A 9,270-nucleotide genomic window follows, 5' to 3' on the forward strand; every position below is an offset into this window, starting at 1 on the left:
CAGCAATTCTTGATGCTGACAACATAGTTTGGAGAACTGTTACTTTGGAGAACTGCTACTCTGGAGAAGCAGTAGCTTCTGCGGGAGGTCCCTCCATCTCACAACCGTGGTACTCTCAGCTCTTGGACAGCAAGTGGTAGGCCCTGGAAGCACCAGTCAAAACCAAAAAATACGCAGGAAAAGTGAAAGGACATAGCAGGTTAGGGAAGAGAGAGTTTTGCTTGCCCAAAAATAATAGTGGATGAAGTAGCATCAGAACTGACAAGAATAAAGCACGCAAACGTTAGTTAGCCTAGTAGGGTACAGAGAGACCCTGCTTGAGTGGAGAAGCATAAATATCATAGATAATGGGAACCTGCTTCTCTCTAACCTTCGCATAGAAGGTTCATATAGCACAGAGAACACTGGCACCACGCTTGTCCCACAGCAATCCAAGACTTGCAGTGGGATGACCACATGCACACTCCCCTTCCACCCTGCAAGATTCAAGGACATGATTAAATAGGCATGGGGTTTATCACTGTCAAGGCTTGGCCTCATAATCCAGTGGTACAGAAAGTATTCAGTATACCCCACAATGCAGAAAGCTACCCAAATACCATGAATGAGCTTGTCGCTGTAGAGAAAGGAAAACATCACCTTACTCTTTCTGAAGCTTGTAGAAGACACCGGCAACTTTCATGACTATATGCTGAAGTCTACCAGCTTGTTCAAAATTCTACCTCATTGTCCATGAAGACCTCCATATAAAGGGGCTCATAGTCCTTGCAGTTTATGATTTCATAGATTTCATAGATTTCTAGGTTGGAAAAGACCTTAGAGATCATCCAGTCCAACCGTCCCTAGTCCCCATTAAACCATATCCCTAAGTAGATCATTCACCCTATTCTTAAACACATCCAGGGATGGGGACTCAACCACCTCCCTGGGCAGCCTATTCCAGTGGCTGACAATCCTTTCAGAGAAGAAATACATCCAACCTGAATCTCCCCTGACTAAGCTTATACCCATTTCCTCTTGTTCTATCACCCACCACTAATGTAAAGAGCCCTTCCCCCACCTCCCCACCATCCCTTCTCAAGTATTTTTAGGCTGTAATCAGGTCTCCCCTCAGCCCCCTCTTCTCCAGGCTAGTTTGATAGTTGTGTTTGTCCTGAGCGGGTCACTGGATTGGAATGTGGATCCTATTAGAAGCCTTGGGACAGCTCAGAATCTCAAAGAAAGAAAAGGCCTGGAAGATTCTCCCAGTAACTCCAGTCCAATCTATTCAAAGAAAGATGGTTTGGAAGATGGTCTTGGAGACCTCAGTCACCACTCTGCCTCAGTGGACTTGTCCATTCCAAATTGATTACCCAGCGACAAACAGTAGGTGCAGGACTCCACAGAGCTATGTTTCGCTCTTTTAAACAGAGGTATTTTTGTGTTATGAGAGTGAAATCCCCATGCCTGCTCACAATCGAGAGCCCCAACTCTGTCTCTTCCAATCTGAAAGCTCTGTATTCATTACTGGCCATCCAGCATCCTATGGATGATGTTGTTGCATCAGTTTGAGCTCAACTCCTGTGTCCATAACTATTGGCTCCCAATAGGAAGCACAGATGCAGTAGCAAAGACTCCAGGAAAACATCTCAAGTGCTTTTTTTCCTCCCAAAACAGTTGGATCAGGAAGGTAGGCATCTCTTCATGGAAGGAGAGGGAGTCCCTTCCAGAATAGCTGTTCCAGTTGAAGCTACAAGATTAAGACTACTATTCCCTGCATTACAGAGCCTTGCAGTGGCAAGTGTGGGATGGCACAAAAATATGTAAAACAGTGCAATGCTTGACCTGCAGTCAAGGAAAGAAAGATTTGCAAGATGGCTTTCTGTTGCACAATTTTGAACTACATGTATAGAGGGAGTGTCCAATCCAAGACACCAGAATAAACTAGTCAAAAACCAACATCAACAACAAAAATCTCATTTGGATATACTGGAGATGTAAAGAGCCTCAGAACATGCTCCTTCAATATACTAACCTGTTCTTACTTTGTGAAAGTACTTGGAAATGTAGATACAACATATATGATTTGATGAGATGCCTTCTCATCAGAGAAACAGATGATCCAGAGACTCAGATGCATAAGACGAAATGAATATGAGGAGGTATTCATTCTATGTTCATCCTAAAACCAAAAATCCATCTTCATTCAAGGCCATGTTGGATGAGGCTTTGAGCAACGTAATCTAGGGCAAGGTGTCCCTGCCCATGGCAGGGGGGTTGGAACTAGATGATCTTTAAGGTCCCTTCCAACTCAAACCATTCTATGATTCTATGATTAACTGACACCAGTTCTGAGGAACAGGAACAAATCTCACAAGGACGGATTGAGCTCCCTTGCACCCAACCTTGATGTACCAAAAACTAACAAGTGATACATTGAATATCTGTAATGGTTTACTTGGCCTGGATACAAAAGCATGCATACCTGCTGGACGTAGTGAGTGTTATTGCTGAGAAGCAATCACTCTTCTGAATAAACCCATACCATGGGATTTGATGACAGTGTTTCCCAAGTGATTAAGCAGGTATTCCAGAATATTTCATGCCACCATCACATATAAGAAACCTATGAACAATTGCTACACCTTCTAGGAAAAAACTCTTCTCACTGTTGATTGAAAAGTGATTTCTGTGCAACAGTTGAAACAAATTATATTGATCAGAAATTGCTGGGGAAAAAAAATGATATTAACAACTCTGCTGTTTAATCTTTCCGAAATCACAAATACTTGATATGAGCCAAGTAAAAACTTGCCAGAGACTGAATCACAGAAGAGATAGGAATAGCTATTGGAAAGCAATGAAAACCTCTTCTCAGTGAGCTAGGAATGTTGCATGGCCAATGGAGTGATAGATCTCCGGGCTGATAATGGGAAAGGAGAGCTCAAGGAAGGAATGGCCAACTAGTGACAAGAGTCTGCCAAAACAGTAGTGGAGTGAAATGTGGGACCGAAGAAGTGCTGGTGCTTATGCGTGGAAATAGCAGGAATCCAAGAAAAGTAGAACAGGAAGAAGAGCCTGTAACTGAAGATGCTGCTTTACTTCACTACCAGGAGTTTAAATCTCTAGCATATTAGGTAACATGTATACAGAGTATTTGAAGAGAAAATACTTTTGTTTAATAGGCAATGATGTTAACGAGGATGCATGACCCTTTAGTCCTTGCCGTTGCCAGGAAGCAATGTGTCTCACCTCTACTAGGTCACTGACCAAGCAAGGCACAAGGAATTCTGCAAACAGCTCAATGAGCACACTTGCACAAGCATTAACTGATCATACACTGTTGTTTATTATCTATTGGACAATCAGGTCAAAGCATTGAAATTTTGATAGGCATATGATGAAATGAGGGCCAAAGTTGTTACTTCTCTAGAATAGTCATTGTGCAAAACAGAAAGAAACGCTAGGAGTATTCTTGCCAACATGCTGGTAAAATAATTCAGTGTGGATGTAGTTTAGTACCAGGATCCTTAACATAGAGGCTTTTCCTTGAGATGCTGTAAACAGGAGGAAATTGAGTTGGTTGTCAACCATGACTAGATTATATGAGAGAAAATATGCTGAGAGGCCTTGTGCTAAGACTTGTGGATATTTTTCTTTGGTATCTGATACCTTTCTCTTTGTAAAAGGCAGTTCATTCACGTGTTACCCTCATTGCCAGTTGCTGTTAGTAGTTACTGCTCCGTGGCACCACCTACAGCTTTCTCAGCATCACAAATAGGCCTCACCTTCCCACTTGCCTTCCTTCTCTCACGCTCCTACAGCAAACCCATGGGACAAAAGGAGAATTTGGTAACACATATTTACACAATTTAATGAGCAGTCAGCCCATGCTGTAGGCATGAATTGGACTAATGGACAGACATAACATGATGGCCATAAAGCAGAGTCTGATTGTTCATATTATCTTTGGCCCACACTTCATACTTTATTGGAATGATGGGTAGACACCTCTTCCTTAAAAAGGCAAAAATAGAGGGACTTAAATTTTGCTGATGTGCTGGTAGGACCACAAATTTTTCATAGAGACCCTTGGCTCAAGCATTTGCTAAAGCAGGTGCCAAACTGTGACCAACACATATCACTCACACGAGCAGTAATCATAGGACAGTTTGGGTTGGAAGGGACCTTAAAGATCATCTAGTTCCGACTCCTCCACCACAGGCAGGAACACCTTCCACTAGATCAGGTTGCTCAAAGCCTCATCCAACCTGGCCTTGAACACTTCCAGGGATGGGGCATCCACAACTTCTCTGGGCAACCTGGTCCAGTGCCTCACCACCTTCAGAGTGAAAAATTTCTTCCTTAGATCTAATAAAAATCTCCCCTCTTTCAGTTTAAAGCCATTGCCCCTTGTCCTATCACTACATGCCCTTGTAATGTGCTAACAAGGTATGGAAACAAATGCAAGATTCCTGTCAATCAGTAATGGGGCCAGATTTGTTAGTCACAGAGTGACCTACGTACAGTAGTATTGATGACAATAGTAGTATAACAGCATTCAAAATCGATGCTGTCTTTGCTGCAAAGCTCTCATCAAAATGCTTAACGCCTTTGTATGAATAAAGGCAAGGAAGTCTGTATTTCCTCCTACAGAGCTGGGGAGTCTGATACAACGTTCTTTTGCTGAATAGAGGATAACTTACAGAAAAAGTAACTGGAGAGGGTATCAAGGCTCAGCACAGAGTGTCCAGAAGGACTTCCAGTTGGCACTCACAGTGTTTAGGACGCTTATGAAGTCCAAAGCTAGTAGAAGTAGTAAGGCAGTATTGCTGCAATAGTAGTCACGAAACTTTACTTTGTTGCAAAATCTGTGGGGAAGGCAAGTCTAAGGAGCAGATCAACCACACGGGTCAGAGAGTAATCTAAGACAAAGCTGTAACTGAGATGCAGACTTGTCATCAGCTTTATTTGATCTTGCTGATGATGAAAGAGACAATCTTGCCCTTCCCAGCTTCTCAGAGCATAAATTTTTACCCCCATCTGTTTGTCAACATCAGCAACTACACAGCTATGTAGTAAGAGCACATTGTTTACCAAGCTGAAACTAATACTTTATCCTGTAGTTTAGTTTTCACCTACATCAGTCAGCTGATCCCATGCAGTCTCACCATCCTCCTGCTGATAAGGAAAAGGTCCTTTCATGACCTTTTTGCAAGCTTTGACCCACTTAAACCAGCTGGAAAGGTGCATGCTGAGATTACATATATAACTCTGAGGTTTGGACGTAAAAGACACATCTGTGCTAACTTAATGGTGTAATTTGCCCTTTAGAATTATTTTATAACTCTTACTGACACAAAAAACTTGCACAGTCTGTCTTACTGGTTTGAAAGACACATTCAGTTGATCTCATTTGCCTTCAGAAAAAAATACATAAGCCACACACAAGAAAGAATTATTGCATGAATAAATAATCTTCTTTGGCATACATTTGGCTGAATCTGGATTTATTTGAAATCTAAGCATATCTGGTCAGGAAAATGTCTTTTTTTCTATTTTTTTTCTTTTTCACAAGATAGCAGTTCTAAAAAAAATGAAATAGATGATTTCTAAAATGGCTTTATCTTTCTACTACTTCCATCTATTGGCCTTATACATAAGATCTGACTTAGATCCTATTACAATGAAGAAAGGATACTTTAGAATTCCTCTGCATAATTAAGATTTTCCTGGACTGTAAAGTTTTCAAGAGAAATAAGCTTTTATTTTATTACCTATATATTTTAAGTTAGAGATGTGATCTGATGAATTAATGGCAGACAAAATCTGATGGAGAGTGTTCACTGTCAAAAAGTATGTTTCTTTGCTGAACTATTGGCAAAAAAACCCAGCTCCACATGAGAAAAAAAAAACACTGATTTTTGTTTTAAGAAAATGTTTCCTGGGTGAGTGCATATTCTTTTATTCTCTTCACACTTAGAATAAGCTAAAAATAAAATTCTAGCCCTGTACAGAGCTGCATAAAAGATTAAAAGAGCAATCAGATAAATCACAAAATAACTCAGGTTGAAAGGGACTTCTAGAGATCATATAGTCCAAGGCAGTCCTTGTTGAGTTTTGAGTATCTCCAAGAATGGAAACACCGCAACCTCCCTAGGTAACCTTTTTCCAGTGTTCAACCATGCCCATGGTGAGGGTATTTTTCTTTCTATCTAATCCCTCGTTGTGCCTTTAATCTGTGAGTCTTTTGTCTTTTTGCTGAGGACATCCAAGAAAAGTCTGGCTCTATCCATCCTCTTCATACCCTTCCATAAGATAGGTGAAGACATTAATAAAATCCTCATTTAGCACTCTCCTCGTAAAACAAAACCATTTCTCTCAGCCTCTCCTTATACATCAGCCACTCCAGTCACAATCACAGGGGCCCTGCCTCACTCACTCCAGTATTTCAACTTCCTTCTAGTACAGAAGAATCCAACATGGACACAGATGTGGTATACTAAAGAAATTTTGGATTATTTTTTAATAAGGCTTTTGAGACACAGGCTTTCAGGGCATGATGACCTTTTACATTTGCTTTATTCATCGTCGTGGCATTACCTCCTAGTAGGTGGACAAATATTAACTGAAAAGTACAATTGAAAACATGAGCAACAACAAAACTGCTCTTGCACTGACCAGCCACTAGCATAAACATAGAAACGGACCCAACAGCCCCACCCTGCAGAGAATATAAAGTCAAATGTAAAGAAACATTGAGTGCTTGTAGCACTGGCATGTTCTGGTATTTCTCAAATGAAAAGATATTCTATAGTGCACAGTCTAGAAATCTATGAAATGAGTCTTTGTGAACTGTAGGAACATGGTATTTGCCAGCTGGGCAGTCCAGGATCAGAGAGGCTTCTCAGATATCTAGGCATTTGCAAATCTTACATACTAGGCACATTCCATTCACTCATACAGGGGTTAACTGCAGGCAAGCAGATTCTGGAAGTCAGGCAAAAAGCAACCCTATCCCCAGATGGCTGCCTGCCTACTGAATTTAGATTTAAGGTAGTACATTCATCAGCCCACCAATAAGTGCAGAAGTGGAGCAGGGAGCCTGGGAGTCAAATGGTCCACTTCACAGGTAGATTTGGAGTCTGCTATTATAGCTTCTGGATTGCTTACAGCCAGGCAGGCATCTGAGACACATGGCTGGGAACATGGAAGACTTAACAAGTCAGGGCAGAAATCCATTTTGTGCAGCCTATGGATACCAGCATGTCTCAGTGTTCTAAACATTGTGACCCAGTTAGAATTTCTCATTTCTGCAGCTGCATCAGTACCTTACACATTTCTACACCATACACATGCTTGTTCACATCCATCATTCACATCATCACTAATAAAAGTAAAAAAAAATATGTGTTTTCCAGGGTAGGTACTTAGGTTTTTTGGAAAATAATAGGGTCATGAAAAGAGGAGTCCAGTTAGAGAGAAAGCACATCTGTAACATGCATCATAATATTCATCACAGGTTTTTTAGGATTATGGACTCATATCCCTAAAAGTTTTCCTACTCAGGGAAAGGCAATGGTGTGATCTTGCATTTAGAAGATAACAAAATGAAAAAAACACAGGAAGAGCTCTGTAGGAAACCATGTCTCAGTAGCTCCTGAGTTCGGGAAACTACTGGTCTTTGCTTCTTGAAAAATAAAGACTAAGTTAATCTTTTGTCATTATACCTAGACACTATAAAACAACGGAGAAAAGCATGGAGTATACTCAACTTTTTTCTCCATTGGTCATATTTTTCCCAGCAACATACCACTCATGGCTAAATTTTTAGCAGATTATACTCCAAATATGTTAATGTCACTGCTAACATCTAAAAGCTGACGACGAAAAGAACATACATCTTTACCAGCTGAAATTCTGTTCTCCAGAAAGCTGTCTACCCATCCCTTTACTTAAGACTTGAAAAAAATGTAGGAAATTATACAGAAACTTATTTCTGGAATACTTGCAACTGATGTGCACACAACATCACTAATGCAAAATTACTGAAATAAATATTGAAATCATACAACACACATTCCCAGTTTTACTACCTAGACCTTCCACGGTGTTGAAACTGCAAATATGAAGGCCATGTGGATGCTTCAGTGGTGAACATATAAAGGAGCAACACAACTCCCCTCCCTCCCTGTTTCTGCTGTCAGCCTAGTTCTGCTGAGGCACAGCTGCATAACCTTTGCTAAGATTTTTGAGGAAATCGTTAAATTGAGAGAAAGAGCTATGAGGAAATCCATAGAGTTGAGCCGTGAAATGTTAAGAAAGGTAAAACTGGAGGTAAAAGACTGCTGAGATGAGGCCAGGCAGCAGCTCAAGGATCAAGAGGAAGGACATCAATGTGGAAAGATAGTAACGTCTCAAGAGAAAAAACGAGGTGGAAGATTGCAACATCAGGCACCTGCCACACAGAGCAGTGAAAGCTGACCCTTTTCCATCTGACTAGCAAAGACTCTATAGGTGGTTAACACACTAATACTAATTTAGTAGGTCATTAATCCTGGCTATCCTTGGTATATGTTAAACACAAAGTAACTGCTTTACACATAACTACACATAGCAAAAGGTGACTGAACAAAGTGGCCCAAGGAAGGAGAGAGTGAGATAGGCAATGGGAAGCCACTTTGGCAGCAAAGGCATATAGCAACAGAGAAGCAACCACAAGGTGCCACTCCTGCAGATGGAAAGAGGAAAGAAGTCAAGAAACAAAGCCCTGTTCACACAGCCTGTGAGTGACCATGCAGTACAGCAATGTTGACATTTCGTTCTGAGTATGGCAGGTTATGTCACAGAAAATATTTCAAAATTGATGCTCAGGCCATGAAGAAAGTGAAGAAAGGAGACGAGGTGATCCCTATTATGCCATCTTCTGTCCTCAATCTTCCTGTTCTAAAAATGTACAGATTTAGATCACAATCTTTCTTTTTAGGAACAGCAGCAGAGTAGGATTAAGTAGCAACTCAGCAGATGAACAGTTAATTTATCTACTCTGCTTTCACAGCATCTACACTAGGTGTGTTCCTATGCAAGTACAATAGTGAAGAACAATGAAAAAACACACCCCAATCTTCCTATTTCCATCTCTACAGTCTCAGCAGGGTATTAGAATGTCTTGGTATTATCTAAAATGTGGGAATAGAAAATTTTTGGCTAGGGTTCAACTTAGATAATGTCCTAGCAATTCCCATAGCTACAACTACAGATTTTAAAGCAACATTTAAAAAACTAGCCATT

This window comes from Tauraco erythrolophus, chromosome 7, assembly GCF_009769465.1.
Source record: "Tauraco erythrolophus isolate bTauEry1 chromosome 7, bTauEry1.pri, whole genome shotgun sequence".
NCBI classification, from domain to species: Eukaryota; Metazoa; Chordata; class Aves; order Musophagiformes; family Musophagidae; genus Tauraco; species Tauraco erythrolophus.